At 41.6% G+C, this 24120-nt stretch overlaps 1 long non-coding RNA gene across 1 annotated transcript in view; it reads right to left on the bottom strand.

The window, feature by feature from the left end:
- Positions 1-24120, bottom strand: part of LOC118518491 (uncharacterized) — a 190270-nt gene that overhangs the window by 83539 nt on the left and 82611 nt on the right. Inside the window, exon 3 of the long non-coding RNA XR_013442426.1 lies at positions 14561-14690. This is a non-coding gene — a long non-coding RNA (uncharacterized LOC118518491). The remainder of the gene's footprint in view (positions 1-14560; positions 14691-24120) is intronic.

The following is a 24120-nucleotide window of genomic DNA, read 5'->3' as shown; positions in this document are numbered from 1 at the left end:
CTGCCTGCCACAGATAATGTTTGTGGAAAATATCAGTTGGTGTAGAAACACCATTTTCCTGCCGTAGAGTCTTAGCCCATGTTGTTTCCTCAACTCTTCCCAGCACTTCAAATGATTGGCCCCTTCTTATTCTATAGGTCTCTGCTTAAATTTCACCTCCTCATAAACCAGTATAAAATAAGTTACTTCTTTCCCATGTGGCACCCTTTTCTTTTTCTCCATAGAATTTTTCATAATTTATAATTTCATGTTCATGGTCTATCTCTCCTGCTCAACTATAATCTCCATGATACATAGAAGTGCCTATTTTGGGGGGGGGGAAAGATGGCGGAGGAGAAGGGGACCCTATTTCAACTGGTCCCCGGAATTAAGCTGGATATATTACCAGACCACTCTGAGCACCCACGAAACCAGCCTGAGATGTAAGAAGATCTGGATCTCTACAAACAGAATATCGCAGGCGGTTGGTTTTGAGGTACGAAGCGGAGAGCCGTGATTCCGCGGGCAGATATCGGAGGATAACCGTGGCGGGAGGGTGCCTGGCCGTGGGGATCCTACACCGCCGGCGAGCGACAGCCTCATGCACTGCGGACGGGCACAGACTCGCAGGCCGGTAGCGGCGGGAAAGGACTTTAGGGCAGCCCCCGGGGTGGAAAACCAGAGCGGCGGGGTCACGCGCACGTGAACTGCAGCCCCCCCGGATAGAAACTGGAGCGACGGTCGCGCGCACGCGAACTGCAGCCTCGGAGACGGAAACCCGGTCCGCCGGGGTCCGCCGGTGAACTGCAACCCCCCGGGGTGGAAACCCCGAGTGGCGGAGTCGCGCGCGCGCGCGCGAACTGGGAGCGGCTGGCGGTTTTAGAAGCACAAAGGGCAGAGACGAGCCCCGACCTGGAGGCAGGACTGGGAGCGCTGCGGAGGGGCGCACAACCCAGGATGCTGCAGTTTATAGCAGCACGGACAGAAACGGAGACGGTGTGGCCTGGAGAGCTCACTGAAGAACAGACTGAGGTCTCTCTGCTCTGAGGCAGAGGGTTGGAAATGGTCTCTTCTGCTCCAACTCACGGAAGAGATGCGGAAAGCCACCAGGGAGAGCCGCCAGAGAACAAAAGCCCCAAAGACTGATTCCCACTGAGCCCATTCCCCGCCACAGGGGCGCAGGGCAACTCCACCCAAACAGGGTTGCCTGAGTAACAGCGCGGCAGGCCCCTCCCCCAGAAGACAGGCTGGGAAAACAAGAGGCCAGCAACCCTAAGGTCCCAAGAAAACAGGTGCATCTTGCTTGGGTTCTGGTCAATAATTTGGACTCTATACATTCCCTCAAACATCCATCAACAGAATGACTAGGAGGAGGAACCCCCAAAATAGGAAAGACTCAGAGATTATGACTTATGCTGCAGATTTACAAATGGATGCAGATATAACCAAGATGTCAGAGATGGAATTCAGGCTAGCAATTGTGAAGACAATGGCTAGAATGGAGAAATCAATTAATGGCAACATAGAGTCTCTAAGGGCAGAAATGAAAGCTGAATTGGCAGAACTTAAAAATGCTATCAATGAGATCCAATCCAATCTAGATCATCTAACAGCTAGGGTAACTGAGACAGAAGAGAGAATAAGCGATCTGGAAGACAGTATAATAGATAAAAAGGGAAAAGAGGAGGCCAGGGAAAAACAACTCAGAATCCATGAAAATAGAATCAGAGAAATAAGTGACACCATGAAGCGTTCCAATGTCAGAATAACTGGAAATCCGGAGGGAGTGGAGAGAGAGAGAGGGCTAGAAGATGTATTTGAGCAAATCGTAACTGAGAACTTCCCTAATCTGGGGAATGAAACAAACATTCGAGTCCTAGAGGCAGAGAGGACCCCTCCCAAGATCAAGGAAAACAGGCCAACACCCCGGCATGTAATAGTAAAACTTGCAAATCTTAGAACCAAGGAAACCATCTTAAGGGCAGTTAGGGGGAAGAGAGTCCTTACATACAGAGGGAGGAACATCAGAATAACATCAGACCTATCCACAGAGACCTGGCAAGCCAGAAAGGCCTGGCAAGACATATTCAGGGTACTAAATGAGAAGAACATGCAGCCAAGAATACTTTATCCGGCAAGGCTTTTATTTAGAATGGATGGAGAGATGCAGAGCTTCCATGGCCAGTAGAAGTTGAAAGAATATGTGACCACTAAGCCGGCCCTGCAAGAAATATTAAGGGGGGTTCTATAAAAGGAGAAAGACCCCAAGAGTGATCTACAACAGAAATTTACAGGGACAATCTATAAAGACAATGTCTTCACAGGCAACATGATGACAATTAATTCATATCTTTCAATAATCACTCTCAACATGAATGGCCTAAACGCTCCCATAAAACGGCACAGGGTTGCAGACTGGATAAAAAGACAGGACCCATCCATATGCTGTCTACAAGAGAGTCATTTTGAACCTAAAGATACATCCAGACTGAAAGTGAAGGGATGGAGATCTATCTTCCATGCCAGCGGACCTCAAAAGAAAGCTGGGGTAGCAATTCTTATATCAGACAAATTAGATTTTAAACTAAAGTCTGTAGTAAGAGACACAGAAGGACACTATATCATTCTTAAAGGGTCTATCCAACAAGAAGATCTAACAATTGTAAATATCTATGCCCCCAACATGGGAGCAGCCATCTACATAAGCCAACTGTTAACCAAAATAAAGAGTCATATTGATAACAATACGTTAATTGTAGAAGACCTCAATACTCCACTCTCAGCAATGGACAGATCATCTAAGCAGAAAATCAACAAGGAAACAAGAGCTTTGAATGATACATTGGACCAGATGGACCTCATAGATATTTACAGAACATTCCATCCTAAAACAACAGAATACTCATTCTTCTCGAGCGCACATGGAACTTTCTCCAGAATAGACCACATACTGGGTCACAAATCAGGTCTCAACTGATACCAAAAGATTGAGATTATTCCCTGCATATTCTCAGACCACAATGCTTTAAAACTGGAACTCAATCACAAGAAAAAATTTGGCAGAAATTCAAACACTTGGACGCTAAAGACCACTCTGCTCAAGAATGGTTGGGTCAGGGGTGCCTGGGTGGCTCAGATGGTTGGGCGTCTGCCTTCGGCTCAGGTCATGATTTCAGGGTCCTGGGATCGAGCCCCGCATCGGGCTTTCTGCTCAGCAGGGAGCCTGCTTCTCCCTCTCCCTCTGTCTCCCCCCTGCTCATGCTCTCTCTCTCTCTCCATATCTCTGTGTCTCAAATGAATAAATAAAATCTTTAAAAAAAAAAGAATGTTCGGGTCAACCAAGAAATCAAAGAAGAACTTAAACAATTCATGGAAATCAATGAGAACGAAAACACATCGGTCCAAAACCTATGGGATACTGCAAAGGCGGTCCTAAGGGGAAAATACATAGCCATCCAAGCCTCACTCAAAAAAATAGAAAAATCCCGAATTCACCAACTAACTCTACACCTTAAAGAACTAGAGAAAAATCAACAAACAACGCCTAAGCCATGCATTAGAACAGAAATAATTAAAATTAGAGCAGAAATCAATGAATTAGAAACCAGAAACACAGTAGATCAGATCAATGAAACTAGAAGTTGGTTCTTTGAAAGAATTAATAAGATCGATAAACCACTGGCCAGACTTATCCAAAAGAAAAGAGAAAGGACCCAAATTAATAAAATTATGAATGAAAGGGGAGAGATCATGACTAACACCAAGGAAATAGAAACAATTATTAGAAATTATTATCAACAACTATATGCCAATAAACTGAGCAATCTGGATGAAATGGAGGCCTTCCTGGAAACCTATAAGCTGCCAAGACTGAAACAGGAAGAAACTGATAACCTGAATAGGCCAATAACCAGTAACGAGATTGAAGCAGTGATCAAAAACCTCCCAAAAAACAAGATGGATTCCCTGGGGAATGCTACCAAACATTCAAAGAAGAAATAATACCTATTCTACTGAAGCTGTTTCAAAAAATAGAAACAGAAGGAAAACTTCCAAACTCATTCTATGAGGCCAGCATTACCTTAATCCCCAAACCAGGCAAAGACCCCATCAAAAAGGAGAATTTCAGACCGATATCCTTGATGAATATGGATTCCAAAATCCTCAACAAAATCCTAGCTAATAGGATCCAACAATACATTAAAAGGATCATCCACCACGACAAAGTGGGATTTATCCCCGGGATGCAAGGGTGGTTCAACATTGGCAAATCAATCAATGTGATAGAACACATTAATAAGAGGAGGGAGAAGAACCATATGGTCCTCTCAATTGATGCAGAAAAAGCATTTGACAAAATACAACATTCTTTCCTGATTAAAACTCTCCAGAGTATAGGGATAGAGGGAACATTCCTCAAGTTCATAAAATCCATCTATGAAAAACCCACAGCGAATATCATCCTCAATGGGGAAAAGCTGAGAGCCTTTCCCTTAAGATCAGGAACACGTCAAGGGTGCCCACTCTCACCACTGTTGTTCAACATAGTACTAGAAGTCCTAGCAACAGCAATCAGACAACAAAAAGAAATAAAAGGTATTCAAATTGGCAAAGAAGAAGTCAAAGTCTCTCTTTTCGCAGACGACATGATACTTTATGTGGAAAACCCAGAAGACTCCACCCCCAAATTACTAGAACTCATCCAGCAATTCAGTAATGTGGCAGGATAAAAAATCAATGCACAGAAATCAGTTGCTTTCTTATACACTAACAACGCAACTGTAGAAAGAGAAATTAGAGAAACGATTCCATTTACAATAGCACCAAAAACCATAAGATACCTCGGAATAAACCTAACCAAAGAGGTAAAGGATCTATACTCTAGGAACTACAAAACACTCATGAAAGAAATTGAAGAAGACACAAAAAGATGGAAAAATATTCCATGCTCATGGATCAGAAGAATAAACATTGTTAAAATGTCTATGCTACCCAGAGCAATCTATACTTTCAATGCCATCCCGATCAAAATTCCAATGACATTTTTCAAAGTGCTGGAACAAACAATCCTAAAATTTGTATGGAATCAGAAAAGACCCCAAATCGCCAAGGAGATGTTGAAAAAGAAAAACAAAGCTGGGGGCATCACGTTGCCCAATTTCAAGCTATATTACAAAGCTGTGATCACCAAGACAGCATGGTACTGGCACAAAAACAGACATATAGACCAATGGAACAGAATAGAGAACCCAGATATGGACCCTCAACTCTATGGTCAAATAATCTTTGACAAAGCAGGAAAAAACATGCAATGGAAAAAAGACAGTCTCTTCAATAAATGGTGCTGGGAAAATTGGACAGCCACATGCAGAAGAATGAAACTCGACCATTCTCTAACACCATTCACAAAGATAAACTCAAAGTGGATGAAAGACCTCAATGTGAGACAGGAATCCATCAAAACCCTAGAGGAGAGCATAGGCAGTAACCTCTTTGACATCACCCACAGCAACTTCTTTCAAGATACATCTCCAAAAGCTAGTGAAACAAAAGCAAAAATGAACTTTTGGGACTTCATCAAGATAAAAAGCTTCTGCACAGCAAAGGAAACAGTCAACAAAACAAAGAGGCAACCCACAGAATGGGAGAAGATATTTGCAAATGACACTACAGATAAAGGGCTGGTATCCAAGATCTATAAAGAACTTCTCAAACTCAAAAAACAAATAATCAAGTCAAAAAGTGGGCAGAAGAGATGAACAGACACTTCTCTGAAGAAGACATACAAATGGCTAACAGACACATGAAAAAATGTTCATCATCATTAGCCATCAGGGAAATCCAAATCAAAACCACACTGAGATACCACCTTACACCAGTTAGAATGGCAAAAATGGACAGGGAAAGAAACAACAAATGTTGGAGAGGTTGTGGAGAAAGGGGAACCCTCTTACACTGTTGGTGGGAATGCAAGTTGGTACAGCCACTTTGGAAAACAGTGTGGAGGTTCCTCAAAAATTTAAAAATAGAGCTACCCTATGACCCAGCAATTGCACTCCTGGGTATTTACCCCAAAGACACAGATGTAGTGAAAAGAAGGGCCATATGCACCCCAATGTTCATAGCAGCAATGTCCGCAATAGCCAAACTGTGGAAAGAGCCAAGATGCCCTTCAACAGATGAATGGATAAAGAAGATGTGGTCCATATATAGAATGGAATATTACTCAGCCATCAGAAAAGATGAATACCCAACTTTTACATCAACATGGATGGGACTGGAGGAGATTATGTTAAGTGAAATAAGTCAAGCAGAGAAAGTCAATTATCATATGGTTTCACTTATTTGTGGAACATAAGGAATAACATGGAGGACATTAGGAGAAGGAAGGGAAAAATGGGCGGGGGGAATTGGAGGGAGAGATGAACCATGAGAGACTATGGACCTGAGAAACAAACAGGGTTTTAGAGGGGAGGGGGGAGGGGGGATTGGTTAGCCCGGTGATGGGTATTAAGGAGGGCACGTACTACATGGAGCACTGGGTGTTATACGAAAACAATGGATCGTGGATCACTACATCAAAAACTAATGATGTATTGTATGGTGACTAACATAACATAATAAAATTAAAAACTCCAAAAAAAAAAAAAAAAGAAGTGCCTATTTTATTCACCACTGTATGATACAGAAAGCCCTCACAAAGGCGCTAACAAGGCCCGATGGTCATTCAGCTAGGACTTTGTTTCTCCATCCTCAAATGGAAACTTTCCAGGGGGCAGCTCTCAAGCCAGGTTCTCCCTGGTCTTGCAAGTAAGAAATGGGACACAAGACTTGTAGCTTATTCTAAATATGGTCCTCATTGTTTCAGTATAAGCATTTTAAAAACATTTTTTAAATTCAATTAATTAATATATAATGTACTATTGGAACATAAACATTTTTGAGTAGAGATAAGTTGTCATCAGATCTATGTTTAGAAAGATAGCTCTGACAGCGGGGTTTTTATTAGTAGTATAATATCTTCCAGTCCACAAATTTTACTGCATTTCTTCTTGATACCAATCACTGATCTAGAGGCAGGAAATTTAAAAAATAAATAAATAAATAAGATACAACATCTCCTCTCCATAAGCTAGTGGGGAAAACAGGCTCATAAATAGATCATTGTAGACAAAGGGGAAAATGGGAAGCCAAGGATGTGCCCAAAGTATCATGGGTGACCAGGAGGAAGTTCCAAACTAAGTCACAGAGGATGGATGGCAGTTGGCCAGGTGGAGATTAGGAAGACTTCTGAGGCAGAAGGTCAATGTGAACAAAGGCTACTTAAAGATTAGGGATAGCCTGACAAGAAACTACACTGAGTGGAGGAAGCCACCAGGTGTTGTGAGGCATAATGTATGGGGAGAAGAGTCATAATAGCAAATGCTTATACAGTGCTTACTATGTGGCTGACATGATTCTAAGTGTGTGTGTATGTATGCATGTACATTTATTTTATGTACCTACGTATGTATGCATTTACCCATTTAATTCTCATAGCAACCTAATGAAATAAGACTATCACCCCCATTTTACAGATGGGAAAACCAGGTCACAGGCAATAAAAGTTAACTGCCCCAAATCACACAGCAAGTGGCAGAGCCAGGATTTATATCAAAGTAGGCTGGCTCCAGAGCATATACTCTTAACTGCCATATTCCACTACCTTTTGTGACAGATCATTGGAGCAAGCCATGCTTAAAGAGATTGGATGCTATCATGTAACAAAGGGAGCCACCGAATTATTCTATATCAGGAAGTGGGACCACATCACATGCACACAGAGACAGAATTGATGGAGGAGATTTGAGGGCAGGAATAGCCAGGGAAGACTGGCTATATAACAGGAAAAAGAAAAGTCTGAATCAGGGCCATTGTTCCATGGGTGAAAAGGAGAAAAGGGACTTGAGAAAAATTCTGGCATTTGAATTAGTGGGACTTTGTGATTGATTAGAATTGGGCAGATGGCATGGAGTCAGAATGCCACCCAGAGTTCAAATTTGGATAGAAAATAGAATTGAGAGGGAGGGATGATGATCAGATTTAGACATGCTGGGGGTGTCCATGGGCACTCAGTAGGGATGGAGGACAGGCAGCTGGATGTGCTACTTCCACAATGGCAATGTGGCCAACAGCTTTGTGTGAGCATAACAGGGAGGGGAGGTGAGGACGAATATTACAAGAGGCCCCACTGTCTCTCTCTCCCCATAACTCTAAGTACCTCTCCACAAAATGGGTTATCAGTACCTGTCATTTATCAAACTCTCCAAGGTACTGAAACATTCATTTTTGGCTGACATTCAGTTATTTCTCTACAAGCAAGCGAAGATAGATTTTCACTTATCAAGCTCTATTCATTATTCTAATTTAATTTCTCTGCAACCAGAGTTAGAGTTTTGTTTTTTTTTTTAAATGTAAAGTCATTCTGACCTGAAAGACACAATTGCTTCATACCATCATGACAGGTCAATTTCGGAATGCAAAAGGCTGACAGCATAACTTCCAGGCTCATTTCTGAGAGCTGAACACCTCATTCCAGCAGTCTGGGGCCTCTCAGGCAGTTTGCTGAAGTGGTGAAACTCCTCTGACTGCTGCTATGTAGATTCAGGTCAGAACACTGTAGCCAACGAAATAGCCCCGGAATACTGACTACCTCCTGGTGTTCTCTCTAGCTTTCCCACTCAGTTGAAGATGAGAAAAGCAGCTTCTCTCGTTGCAGGAGACATGGCTATCCACGTGTTCCATTCCCAAGGCCTACACCCAAAGAATCCACTTTTTTCCAACTTCGCCTCCAGTCAGCTCTGTCACTCCATCTCATCTCTGTCCTTCACTCTCTTACTCCCCCCTCCCCCGCCTGCTCATCACAGCAGGAACACAAATTAACATTAATCATGGCATTGAAAGCCATGCTATCCCCACATAGTACCACAAAACTTTATCATTGGTTCAGCCTGACATTGCCCTCATCCATTTTTATTTACAAACAGATGTAAGACATCTCAAGATGGTGGGGAAACCTAACATTCTATTGGGTGGATGTTGCAATGACTAGTTATCAATGCAAAAACCACTCTCCCTTCCATTCTGTATGGGTAGCAAAGTGTCCAGCTAACCGCCTCCAGAGGTTTCAACAACAGGGAAGTGTTGAGCTTCTGGGGAGCTACTTTAAAGAGACCTAACTCAGCTGAGTGAACATCTTTTGTTCCTACACCCTTTCTTTTCTTCCTACTGGCATGTTGATGAGACAGCTGGAGCTCCTCAGCCCTAGCTGCTGACCTTCAGACTTTTTTTAAAAGTCAGAAAATAACCTGATAATGTGTTTAAGCCATTGTATTTGAGTTTTGGTTCCTGGTAGCTCTGCTACTGTGATTTCCCCCTGAGACTGGAAAATAAGAAGACCTAGAATGGCCTTCCCCAGCCTTAGCAGATATTTCTTTGGGAACAGCCACTATAGCATTGCATTGAAATTACTGTTATATGTGTCTATCTTCCACCCTAGAGTGAGCTTCTTAAAGGCAAACACTCTTAACGTATTCCCGATTATGGAGCAGTGCCTAGCACAGACCTGGCACAAGGCAAGAACTGTGCAAACATATGTTGAATAAATAAGTGGAAGCCACACTGGGAGTCTTGTGTTAATGACTGAATCCCTGGAATTAGCTCATTGATGAAGTTACGCACCATCAGTCTGATATATAGGATGCCACTATTTTAATCAAACTGCAAAATGCACCAGGCTTCATTGTCTCCACAGAGTGGTTGTTGAACTGATGCCTCCTTGGGGTGAGAAGAAACCCTTCCTGAGCATTAAAATATTCCACCATGATTAGTCACTCAACAAAAAAACATGATATTTCCTGAGGATCTTATAGTGCTTGATAATTAATCCTAACATCTGCTTTGTGAGTTCAATGTCCTTATTGCCCCATTTTACGGGTGAAAAGCCTGAGGTCCAGCGGGTGAAATGAGGTCATGTACCATTCCACAGTTAAGGCAGGGATCTGAACCAAATTGTGTCCACACTACTCCTACATTACCTTGCTTCCTTTCTACTTCAGAGCAGTTTTAGAACTGAGGCTGAGATAGTCTCAGCTCCAAAAGAGAAAACACCAGTGCACAGAAGGAAGCCTATGTTTCCCACCTTATGATCTTGAGGCTCTTTTAGCCCTAAGTGAAGAAATGGTAAGAGGAAGGGAAAGGGGCCATGAGTCACTGGAAGTCTGAAGCCCCAGAGTTCCTCCTAAGACCTGAAAACGTGTGCAATTGCCTAAATTAAAATCAATATGCTGCTTGGCTGGAAGGCTGCACAATTGTTTTTGAAGCTGGGTATATTATGTTCTAAATGTTTAATCTGGCAGAGGCCATAAAAGACGAGTTCCAGGCCATTTGGAGCTTATATTGTGAACAAGATGGTCTGGGAGGCAGCTAAAAGAAAAAAGAATGACAGAAATCCCAACAGAGTGGCACAGACAAATTGATCTGATTCTGACATGGATGCTAAGCATCAATTTGGGGTGAAAGAGACTCCTTTGTTGATAGGAGAAAGGCAAAGATAAAAGCAAAATGGTCAGCTGTCAGACCTTACTTTCTAATGCTTGGGGAGGCTTCCCTGAGATGACAAAGAAATCAATATGTCTAAGGCAGACATGTTGATTTGTGGCGCCAGACAGTTAACAAAGGCAATCCTACCCTCCAGATGTTAATAGATGACAATTTAGCATGCACAAGTCTGATGCACTGCATATGCGTTCAGGAGGGCAGATCCTCCCAACCCAAAGCCTGCACTGAAATAAACACACATATAGTCCCCTTAAGGAATCCTCCTATTGAAGGCTTCCTAACTAGGGGAAAAAGTCTAGCATAGTGGTTAAATGCCCAGGCTTAAGTGTTAGATGTAAATTCAAATTCTAGCTCTCCCACCTACTCAGTACATACCACTTTGTAACCTGTCTGCGTAGGCCTCTATTTCCTCATCTAGTGGATTCCTTGTAGGAATAGGAGTACTGGTCTACCAGCAGTGAGGTGAGAATTAAAGGAGATAATAACTGGTACAATCTCTGGTATACAGTAAGTGTTGAATAAGTGTTACCTATTAGTATTAACGTTCTCAGTATGTAAAAGAGCATGGACCAGGCATAGCAATATTTAAATGCCAGAAAAAGTCAAGACTTGGCCTCTCTTTTTCATACTGCAGGCATTAGGTACATTCTTGGCAATGGACAGTATCTACCATCTCTTGGTTACTATTATGCCAAGGGTATGGCATTAGGATTTCAGAGCAGGGCAGAGCTTGAGCCTTGAAACAAACTCATTGAAGTGTACCCAGGGTTTATCAGATTGAACCCTCCTTCTGGAAATATCCCCAGGGCATGAGGGCCATCACAGATTGTATACTTATTACATGCCAGACACAGTATCAAGCACTTTACAGCTACTCACACTGATTTCTTACAATTCTGTGAACAAACAGAGGCACAGAGAGGGTAGAAAATTTGCCCACAATCACACAGCCATCTTGGAAGGAGGCAGAAATCATGGTTTTTCCAAATTTGGGTTTCCAAATCCAGTATTTTTTCCACGACATCACAGCTGTGCTTTTATTTATAGAAATATAAATAAGATCGCAAAGGAAATGTTTAGCTTGCTTATGAAAGCCAACAGTTTTTAAGAGTCTATAAAATTAATTTAACCTATCTATCTACAGAACTTTACTGCAATAATTACAAATGTTGTTACCTGTTCATTTAAAGAACAAATATGCAAAATTCCTACTCGTAACACTATGTTATGCCAATAGTGTGCATCATCTAGTTTTTCACTAAAGAAGTATCACCCTGTAGTAGAAAATACTTCTATAGAAAAGTGGGTTCAAATCCTGGTTCTACCATGCATCAGTTCTGTGGCTTTGGACAAGCTCCTTAACTTCACTGAACCTCTATTTCCTCATATATTAAAGGCAGTTTTTAATACTAATTCCAGAGCCACTGCAACAATTAAATGAGATAATATGTATAAGGTACAATGCCTGGTACTATTAAATAATGGGAAACTATCATTATTCCTGGGAAATGACCCTTCTTTAAAATATTCTCCAATTCAGAATATTACTGTTCAAATAAGCAAATTTCACTAACACAGAGGTCTGATAAGCCAGCAATTCCACTTTGAGGAATTCAGCCCAAGGAAATGCTCATAACTGCAGAGAAAGATGTGTGTGTGTGTGATGATATGAATTACAGAATTCTTTATAATAGTGGGAAATGGGAAACAATCTATATATCCATCAAAAGAAGAATGGTTAAACAAATTATGATTTATCTATATCAGGACAAACTTCTTCTGTAAAGAGCCTGAGAGAAAATATTTTCAGCTTTTGTGACAACTGCTCAGTGCTGCTGTTGTAGCACTAAATCATCCACAGACAAGAGGTAAAATAATGGACCTGGATATGTCTCAAAACAAAACAAAACAAAACAAAACTGTATTTAGAAAAATAGATGGAAAGCCACATTTGGCCTCAGTGTTTTCCAACCCCTGGTATATATGGCTGAATACTACACAACTATTAAAAAATTATAATAATCAAGTAGACCCACATGTATTAGGACAGAAAGATATCTACAAGGACTCCTACAAATCATAAGAAAAAGGTAAACAGCACAATAAAAATTGGGGAGAGAATATGAACAGGCAATTCATAAAAGAAGAAAATTAAAATAGCCAGTTTGAAAAGTTGCTCAACTAATTAACTAAATTTTCCAAATGCAAACTAAAACAAGAAGATCCTATTTGTACTCATGACATCTGCAAAACTTAAAACACTGACAAAATCAAGGGTTGGTGACACTATAGAGAAAAGAGTACTCTCATACACTGTTAGAACAAATATAAATGAAGACAATCACTTTGAAAATTTCTTTGACAGGGTCTATTAAAACTTTAAAAGTGCATGTCCTATGACCCAGCATTTCCTCTTCTAGGTCTATACCCAAGAGAACCATGTTCACATGTGTTCAAAAAGATTGAATAAGGAAACTAATTGAAGCATTATAATAGCAATAAAATGAAAATGACCTAAAGATCCCCAATAATGGAATGGACAAATATAATGCAATACATTCATGTGACAAAATACAATTCAGCAGTTAAGAGGTGTAAACCAAATCTATGTTCATAAATGTATATAGATCTCAGAAATACAATGCCAACTTTCAGAACAATCCTTACAGTATGACACAATTTATGTAAGAATATGGACACAAACAACAAATCATATACTTGCTATGGGTATATGTACATGTGTATAAAGGCATTTATTTATTTTTATTTAAATTCAATTTAGTTAACATATAGTATATTATTAGTTTCAGGAGTAGCATGTAGTGATTCATCATTTGCATATAACACCAAGTGTTCATCACAAGTGCCCTCCTTAATTAAGCCCAACACCCATTTACCCCACCCTCCCACCCACCTCCCCTCCCGAAACCCTATTTGTTCGCTATACTTAAGAGTCTCTTATGGTTTGCCTCCCTCTCTATTTTTATCTTATTTTATCTTATTTTATTTTTCCTTCCCTTCCCCTTTGTTCATCTGTTTTGTTTCTTAAATTCCATATGAGTAAAATCATATGGTATTTGTCTTTCTCTGACTGACTTACTTCACTTAGCATAATACCCTCTAGTTCCATCCACATTGTTGCAAATGGCAAGATTTCATTCTTTTTGATGGGTGAGTAATATTCCATTATATATATATATATATATATATATATACATACACACATCACATTTTTATCCATTTATCTGTCTTTGGACATCTGGGTTCTTTCCATATTTTGGCTATTGTGGACATTGCTGCTATAAACATTGGGGTATTTAAAGAAAGATCTGGAAGGATATTCACTAAACTCAAATAGTAGTTATCTTGAGGCATAGGAGAGAAGACCAAAATTAGAAGTGGTGGGCCACGGAGACTTTAGCTTTACCCATAATGTTCTACCTTTTTAAAAAGAAATAACTATGTATTATCTTGTAATTGAAATAAATTTTTTTAAAAATGTTCATGATACAACCATAGAGACACTGAACTCTAGGAAACAAACTGAGGGTTGCTGGAGGGGAGGTGGGGAGGGGGAGGGATAATTGAGTGAGGGGCATTAAGGAGGATACTTGGTGTAATGAGCACTGGGTGTTATGTACAAATGATGAATCACTAAACTCTAGCTCTGAAATGAATAATTTTTTTAAAATATTCATGACATATTAAATGAATATCCAAATTACAAAACCATATATATTGTATGATGGCATTTAACTTTTAAAATTTTTACAAGTTGTTTTTGTGTGTGTTTGTGTATGTGTGTGTGTGTCTGTCTGTCTATCTGTCTGTCTGGAAGGGTGTATACCAAATAGTTAACAGGATTATACAGTTATGGAAAGGGAATTGGGGCCTGTGAAAGAATAATATATTAGTCTGTTCAGGCTGTCATAACAAAATAGCACCAAGTAAGTGGCTTAAACAACAGAGATTTATTTCTCACAGTTCTGGAGGCTGTAAATTCTAAGATACAGGTGCTGACAAATTTGATTTCTAGTGAGCGCTCTCTTCCTGGCTTGTAGATGGCCACCTCCTTGCTGTGTCCTCATGTGGCCTTTTCCTCAATGTGTTCCCTAAGGGGGAGGAAGAGAGAGGAGGCGGTCAAGGGGAACAAGCCCTAAGAACCCTAATCCTCTCTGATCAGGGCCCCACTCTTATGACCCCATTTGAACCTTAATTAATCTTGTAGGCCCATTTCCAAATACAGCTATACTGAAGGTTGGAGTTTCAACATATGAATTTTGAGGCAACACAAATATTCAGTTAATAACAGATACTTTCCCTCTGTTAATGAGAAAGTATGGTGTGGGAACCATACTGCAGTTGGAAATGGAGATTCTCACCCTACCTGTGCCACTTCAGAGCAGCATGGCCATGTGAAAGTCAACCTCAGTTTCATCTGAAAAGTCAGGATACTGTTACTTAATATGGTGCTTACTGTGTGCTTACTGTGTGCCGGGTACTCTTATAAATACTTGATTTTCTCTCTCTCTCTCTCTCAGTTCAACCTATGAGGTAGGATCATATCCTCGTTTTAGAGATGAGGAAACTGAGGTGCAAAGAAATCAGTGACTTGCCCAAGTCCTAATGCTAGAACGTGGCAGAACTGGTTCGAGAGACCACAGTCTTAAGTCATAAGTAGTACTCTAAATGTAGTTATTGTTTTTTGTTTTTTTTTTTAAGATTTTATTTATTTATTTGAGAGAGAGAGAATGAGAGAGAGAGCACATGAGAGGGGGGAGGGTCAGAGGGAGGAGCAGACTCCCTGCAGAGCAGGGAGCCCGATGCGGGACTCGATCCCGGGACTCCAGGATCATGACCTGAGCCGAGGGCAGTCGCTTAACCAACTGAGCCACCCAGGCGCCCTAAATGTAGTTATTGTTATTTTCACTTTAAATAATATGTACAAATATGTATAAGTTTTATAATCCTTGAATTTTATAACTTAGAATATATACGTGTATATGTATACCTATATGTATATGTGTGTGTGTATATATATATATATATATGTAGTATTAGTTTCCTATTGCTGCTATAACAAATTGCCAATAAACTTAGTGCTTCAAACAATAAAAATTTATTTTTAACAGTTAAGGAGGTCAGAAGTCTAAAACCAAGATAGTGGCAAGGCTGAATTCCTTCTGGAGGATTCAGAGAAGTATCCATTCCCTAGCCCCCTCCAGCTCCTAGAGGCTACCTATATTCCTGACTCATGGTCCCTTTCTCCATCTTCCAAGTATATCATTCCCACCTCTGCCTCCATCAGCACATCTCCTTTTTCTGACTCTGACCCCTCCTACACCCCTCTTACAAGGACTTCGTCATTATGTTGGGCCCACCCAGATAATCCAAGAAACTCTCCCTACCTCAAGATCCTTAAATTAATCATATCTGCAAAGACTTTTTGCTATATAAGGTAACATATTCACAGCTTCTCAGAATTAGGATATGGTCATCTTTGGGGACCATATATCAGAGAGAATGTACACACATTCACACAGTGTTTAATGGAGGAAATCTGATATGTTAACCACATATTATACATATATAATGTATACTGATTAATAGCACATTTGCCTTCGCAGCACATTAGACACAAACTGTATTTCCATTTATATACTTTTTTAATGGAAGAAATCTGAGCTCAGGACAAGGGAATCTGACTGAGCCTCCTACTCAGGAGATGAGGGCCCCAGGAGGTCAGGTCTCATGTTTGCCCTCCAGCACAGCAGGTTAGAAAAAAGTGGTGACTAACTGGATACACAAGTCTCCTGAGCCCCAGAGCACGGCAGATATTTGCTTTAGGACAGCAGGACAACTCGAAGAGCCCATCTCTACCAAAGGGTCAGAAAAACAGATCCAGACAAAATCAAAGGGCCACTTGTCCAAAGTGGTCCCAGGGCTGGGTCTGCATCAGGTTTGACACAGCTCTCTGACACCTCCCTGCTCAGGCTTTGACAGTGTCTCCTAAAATAGCTTTACTCTAACCAGCCTAAGCACTAAACCTGCTGCTCCAGGAAAGAAGAGAGCTTTGTGGTTTCCTTGAAAAATCCCTGCATCTGGTGTTTGGCTGTAAGAGCCTCAGTGGTCCCACTAAGTTGATTCTGTTTCTTCTGGAAAGCACTCCCCACACAATTCCATGCATTTTAATTTCCAATCAGCAATGCTTTGTCAAGGTAACCATGGTGCTGCTGATGACAAGTCTCAGCAGCTGCTGTATGGACCCTCATTTATCTCCTGGCTGAGTCTGTTTCAATAGACCATCTATAGTTCTGTTATATACACTTCCCCCAAACCCCACTGTATAGCTAGCCTGACCCAGCTCCCACCATGTATAAGCCACACCAGGACATTCCTTTGCTTTGACTTTGGTCTGTGCCAGACCCTTGCCCAGTAGTTAGAGATAAATATTGTAGCTTGATAGATATGGTCGACTCTCAAACTATCACTCTAGCTGCACTGCACAAACGAATCTAGACCACAACAGGAACACATGGGGGGAAGGTCAGAGGCCAGAGGATCCAGTCTCTCCGCATGCCCTGCTGCTGCCAGTTGGTCAAGGGAGAGGCAGGTACCTCCAAGTGCCATATGGAGAGTGAGCATTAAACGGATTGACACAATGTCCCTGTCACTAACCCTGTCACCACATCTTATGCAAGCCACTTCTACTCACTTATCAGAGTGAGTCTGAGTGTCCTTTATCAGACCAGTTTATGGGGCAACTAATATCCCTGATAACAGCCCATGGCACTGTCACTTGCATTTATTACAGATCGTCATTAAGATTTCTTCTAGCTCAAAAAATCAACATTTTATTGAGGTAGCTCTGAATTATATATGGGAAAAATGAACCTAGGCCATGATTTTTTTTAATTAAAATTACTTAAAATGAAAAGTTTGTACACCTGACAATTTTCAGGGTTGGTCAAGAATGTGATTTGTTTATGTCTTCCATTCCTTCATTCTTACACAAATCTTTGAAAGGAAATGGGTATTGAAAACTGACACATGGTATATTCTATCTGGAGTCAACCTGGAATCCTGTCTTGTAAGACATACACACCTCCTGACACTATGAGCCATATGGCTGAGGATTTTTCCTCCTTATTTTAAATATGACTTATGTCTATCAAATGTAATGAAGTTCACAGGCTTAAGACAGCACACTAAAGAGAAGGAAGGACTATGCATTGTCTAAAGGGAAATACCTATTGAGCCTATTATGTATCAGATATTGTAACAGACATTTTCTGTGAGACAGATGTTACCCCTAAATTTCAAATAAGGAAACACATTCAGAGATGTTACATAAGTGACCCAGGTCACCCTACTAATTATGTGGATATTGGGATTCATAATCTGTCTCTAAATTCCATGCTAATGTTTTTATATCATGCTGCCTCTCCAGCATGTTAAAGCAGGATAAGTTTTCAAACAACCACAGAGAAGACGGTGTTGGATGTGACCATAAAATCTGCAAGGGAGCAATATAAAAGATTATGACAAATAAAGTTAGAGTTAGTTCATCATAAGCCTGAGCTTCAGTTCTCTCAATGTCCAGTGAAAACTGGACATTTATGAATATATTACTCTAGGGAGAGACTTTAAACTCGTAAGTATATTCTTGGAATTTGGTGTGGAAACCAGGTCAAGATTCCATTTCTTCCCCCAAATGCCCAGAGGTCTTTCATGCCTCCCATTATGCTGTTTCTCATTCTCTATCCCTTTCTTCCATAAACTGCACAGGCTCAGCCTACGCCTTTCAGAGTCCTGATAGTCAGGATGAAGGTATTACAGGGGCCAATGACTCATGATTGGATGGTCTCATCCCCAGGGAGGTGCCAGGCAGTAGGACAAGCCATGTTTCTGTGGCTTATTGGTCATGGCTGCGTTTCACTTATACTCCACACTCATACTGCTGCCTTCACAGAACTTATGGTACTACAAAGAATTTAGTATTGCAAAGAATGGCCCTACTCTCTTTTCTACACTACTATGTCTTTGATCCTGTCAAAAATTGCTACATTTATGAATATAGAGCATATTTAAAAAGAGAAAGAAAAAAAACTCATTCAAATAGCTTATAGTGTCAAGAGGCGTGCCATCTCTCACATGATAGGAACTTGAATTGACTCTAGATCAAGGTTTCTTCACCTTGGCAGTATTGACATTTTGAGCTAGATCATTCTCATTAAGAATTACAAAGTGGAGTGGTCTCCCAATCCCAACTGCCTTCCCCTAGCTAGGTTCTACTCATCCTTCAGGTTCCTGCTTACACGTCACTTTCTCTGAGTAGTCTTCCCAGCCTTCCTGAACTCTGGTTGACATATCTCCTCCAATGTGCTTCCAAGACACCCCGGACTTTCCCCACTGAATGGTGTTGTAACGGTCCGTTTACTTAGATGACGCTGCAGAGAATTTGCATAATGTTCTGATCCAGTCTATTCTATCTGTTGCTTTCCCAGTCTAATTCCTCTTTCATTGTTTTTGTCCTCCTACAGCATCATTGCCAAACTATCATCAAGGCTCTACCTTCATACCTTCAATAATGAACCCACTACACTTTAAGACCTTCATCTTATTGCTGAAGAGTTAAAAGTATCTTTCTTCTTATAATTTTCTCTTGGCCCTGGCTTTACCACTGGAGGCCACTTTCAGAATGACAGGTAGATGTAAGCAACTCAGAATTGTTTCACATTCTCAACCCAAACTGACCTCTGCCAACCACCCAATCTTTCCTGCCTTCATATCTCCTTGACTGGCCAGCTGTGTATTTTCAGGGAATACAGACTCTTGCTTTCTGAATGAGAGATGTGTGATAAGAAAGGCAAACCACAGGAGGGATAAATAAATCTCTTCCAGGCCCAGCCTAGGAAGTTGGGTCTGGGTCCCAGGGAGACTCAGGAGCAGAGGATTAACTATGCAACATCTGGAATCAGAAGCCCCTCTGTTCCTGCACAGGGTTTTGGGAATGTTATTGAGATACCAAGGAGAGGCAAACCCTGCATATACTTTGGGAAGTCCAAATGTATATACCAAGCCTCAAACCTGGTCATTTGCCCAATACAGGTGTTATGGACTGAATGTTTGTATCCCCCTCAAAATTCACAGGTTGAATCCCAACCCCCAACATGATGGTATTTGGAAATGGGGCCTTTGGGAGGAAGAGTTAGAGTAGGTTGTGAAGGTGGAGCCATCATGAGGGGAATAGTGGCCTTAGAAGAGGAAGAGGAGAGAGATCTAAATGTGCTTGCACTGAGGAAAGGCCATGTGAGGACATAGTGAGAAGGTGGGCACCTGTGAGCCAGGACAAGAAGTCTCACCAAGAACCAAATTGGCCAGCACCTTGATCATGGACTTACCAGCCTCCAGAACCGCAAGATATAAATTTCTGTTGTGTAAGTCACCCAGAGCACGGTATTTTGTTATGGCAGCCTGAGCAGACTAATATACAGCGGGCAACCCAAAAAGAAGTTCACACACGCAAAGGACATCGAGGAAAGTGAGCAGCAAAGTGCTTGAGTCAGCTTTCTCACCTCAAGGCTCTCACCAAGACTACCAGCAGCCCTCCCTCACATACCCAGGCTGCTCAAGGAAACCCGTTTCTCTCCCCAGAGGATGGTTCCCCTGGTACCATGCCAGGCTCTTTGCTCTCCCTGAAGCCAACTTCAGACCTCCCAGCACCTGCACCCCAGATGTTCCCACCATTTCTCAGAAAGGAGCAGTTACATTTGCATCTAGCCAGCAGCACCCTTACTGCTTAAATGTGATTTCAGGGTCTCTCATGGGAGAAAAGCTTGTCTTGCCCAGGGGCTCCTGTCTCCAATCTCACTTCCCCTAAATCATTCTCCACACTGCTGCCAAAGGGGTCTTTCCAGAACACAAATATATTCTTGCTACTCCCCTGCTTACAGCTTTTTGAATGACTGCCCACTACCTTTAGAGTAAAGTCTAAACTCCTTTATCAAACTCCTTTGTACTGCCTCTGAACTCTCCCTGGGGGTCATGGCTGACTACTCACCACTTGGCCTCTAAGTCATATGTCCCACACAACTGGAAGTTTCCCAAAGGTCCACACTCCCTAGTACTGGTGTACCTTTGTCTGTGCAAATTCCTCTGCCTGGGATGGCCCCTCCCTCACCCTCATCCCCTCTCTGGGGACTATTCTGTGACTTGCCCACCCAACTCCATATCCACCAGGCTGAATTAGTTGTCCCTTCTCTATATTTCTACACCTCACATGCTTGCCTCTAATATAGGCAACACATCACACACTTCTGTATCTGTCCTTTAAACTGATTATTTCTCCCCCTTACCTCTAAGCCAGGACAATCATTAGTCTTTATTTGTAGCCCTCCTGCTCAGTACAGAGCCTGGCACATAGTTAGTGCTTATATGTGGTTTTTCAATGAATGAGTGAATGAATAAGTGGCCTGTGATGATTGAAATAATGAGTAATCTCACCATTATGACAATTTCTAAAACCTGCAACTAGGCTACGACCTGGTTAACGCTATATTAACCTCTCTTGTATATCTCCAAATCCATGAACTACAATAAGTTTCCAAATCCATGAACCACTGTCAATGTCCAAGCTGGTGACTGTTAGCCACATGTGGTATTTAAGTTATATTAAAATTAAGTAAAATGTTAGTTCCTTAGTCACACTAACCACTAATGGTATCATGCTGGACAGTGCAGATACAGAACATTTTTATCGTCATAGAAAGTTCTATTAGACAATCCTGGTCTAGAACAAAGCATATGAATTGGGGGTACAAAGCAGAGAATACATATACCTTTGCCCTCAGGGAGATCAACATCTAACCTAGTTGATTCTGGCTCATCAGAAATTAGCCAAGCATTTCTATCTTACCTATGGTTCTGAATATTCATTTTTGTGTATATGTAAATTATTTCTCAGTTATGATAAAGTAAACAATTATTTTAAAATTTCTTGCTCCTTAAAATTATCCTTTTTTTATAATTGCCATATGGCTCACTGATTTACAAGGGTGTTAAGAGACTTAATTAATGTTTATTTGGAGCTTTGCCTGTCAAGGTTGTTATTAAAGGATCCATGGAGATTTTGCTGGTAACAAAAAGTTTGGTGGAAAACCTTGGCTTATTTGAATAGAGGCATGCAAACAATGGGAAGAATTCTCTAGTCAGATTTAATTTATCACTTTCTTTTATCAACTATTTATTGAGCATGTGCCATGTGTTTGGCAGTGAAAAGGAGAAGGAAAATGTGGCTCCTGCTGGAAACTTGTCATTACTTCCTAGTAATGGAATCCCTGGCATCCATCAAAATTGCTATCACTGGGAGTGAAGCTATAAGGAGATGAAATGTAGATGCAGAGGGTACTGGCTGGTGGTTCAGGCTATCCCTGCCTTGATGGGGTCACCATAACCCTGCTTGTTAGCTGTGTGGATCCAGAACTGAATCATGCCCCTATACCCAAAAGGGATGGATTATCATTATCATCATCATCATCATCATCATGATCATCATCATCATCATAATCACTAACACTTAGGTAGTATTACTATGTGCCAGGCACTGTCTAAGCCATAAGTCATATATATATGACTTATTAATCAATTACTTGCCAAATGTGATAGTATTTCTCAGTGACCTAAAACTAGTGTTTGCATTTTTTTCCAGAATCATCGTACCTTGGGAACCTACTTTAGAAGTCCAGAGCTTGCTTGGTGGGCTTTGACTACTGTAGAATGCATGAGGTATCTAGAACCCCCACCTAACCCTACCCACTTTATATTGTTCTTAGAGCAGCTGCAGAGTTCTTTCACTTGTTCCACCTTCTAGACACACCTGATTGGTCAAGTTGGACACTTGACCCAAATGGGCCATAAGCCTCCTCCTTAGGATATACAACCTGGGACAAGAGAAATGTCAGTGAGTCCCCCTGCAGTGGTGAAGGCTATAAGGCAAAACTCAGAAGCTATAGAAGTCTATTTTCTCTACCATTTGGAGAAAGTGTATAGGAAGAGAGGCAGAAGCCAGGCCACGGGAGAAACAAGGAAAGTCCTAGTCATGCTCAAGCTCCTGATCCCCTTGTGTCCTGAGCCCAACCTCCTCTCTGAACCTCCTATCAGTGTATAGCATTCATCTCTTCCTTGGATTCCAAGTCAATAAATCTCTTTTGACTACAGGTTATTCAAGTTGAATTCCTTTCACTTGCAACCAAAACAGCTTTGACACAGATGCCCTCAGAATAAGGGTCCAAGCCCCTTGGCACAGAGAAAAGGCCCTGCCTGACCTGGACTCCATCTTCTTCACCAATGTCATGTCCTGCCACTCTCCCTCTCTCCGTGCCCAGAACACACCGTGCTCACTCTCTCCTTAGGACTTTCTTGCCTAACTCTCAACTAGAAGCTCAAAGATGATAAGGGCTGAATCTGTTTTGTTCACTTCTTTAGTCCCAGGGACTAGCAAAGTGTCTGTCATAGAGTTAGGGCCCAATAAATATTTGCGGAATGACTACATGAGTCAGTACATCAACAGAAACTGAAGAGTCCTGAAGACCTTTTCACCCAACCACTGTGAGCGCCTGAGGAACATTCCTGCCTGCAACAGGAGCACTTCTCTAGGTCAAGAACACGGTCTCCCAGATTTTCAGATCCTCTGCCCTGGATAGTGCTGGGCCCTCAGTGACAAGTCTGGCCATAAGGGAGTTCCCCACACTCTCACTGCAGACCAGTCTTCTCTATCAGCAAACCACCTCCAAGCGTTGACCCACAGTTAAGTTTCAGCTGCAGACAAGTTAACGCACATAATGGTGGGAGATGCTCTAGTTTGGCTGAGGCTTGATAGACTTGGTACTCCTACACTCCTTTTTACTGACTGCCTTTTACTAACTTCCCATTTTATGAACTCTTGGGACATTTCTATAGAGAGCTGATCTCATCCTATGACATTTTTATTCCTCCTAATTTCACTCACAGGACGAAGGTAAACTTGACTTAAAGCTCGAGGGTTTCCATGCCTGTTATCGTTCATCACTGGGATCCCTATCAGTGAAATTACTACAGCAGCCGTTGCAGCAGCCATAGCACGGGGGGCGGGGGCTAGCAGCACCATCACCACAGGGGTGGTAACAACAGCAAACTCCAGGCAGGGTGGACAATAACAGTTCATTGAGATCGTTTTTTTCTTCATCATTTAAATCCATACAGACCTCTTTTATCAACTCCCTTCCTCTTCGTTCCCTGTCCTGCCCCCTCTTCACTTCCCTGTGCTCTCAAGATCACTGCATTGGAGGCTGTTGGGGATCAGAAGAGAGGAGAAGATAAAAAGAAAAAAAGGAGAGGTGACAAGAGAAGATGCTCCAATTTCTCCTCCTCTCTCCCTCAAGTGCTCCCCTTCCCTGGGTCCTAACCCCCTCCCCTTTCCCCCATAGTCCTCCTTAAGCCCTAGGCCGCCCTCCAGCGCCCTGCTTTGATGGCAGATTCCTGGGCTGTGCAGCTGATGGTTTG

Source organism: Halichoerus grypus, chromosome 11 (assembly GCF_964656455.1).
Source record: "Halichoerus grypus chromosome 11, mHalGry1.hap1.1, whole genome shotgun sequence".
Lineage (NCBI taxonomy): Eukaryota > Metazoa > Chordata > Mammalia > Carnivora > Phocidae > Halichoerus > Halichoerus grypus.
Note: the sequence above shows the minus strand (reverse complement) of the source record. Positions and strands in the feature narration are given on the sequence as shown.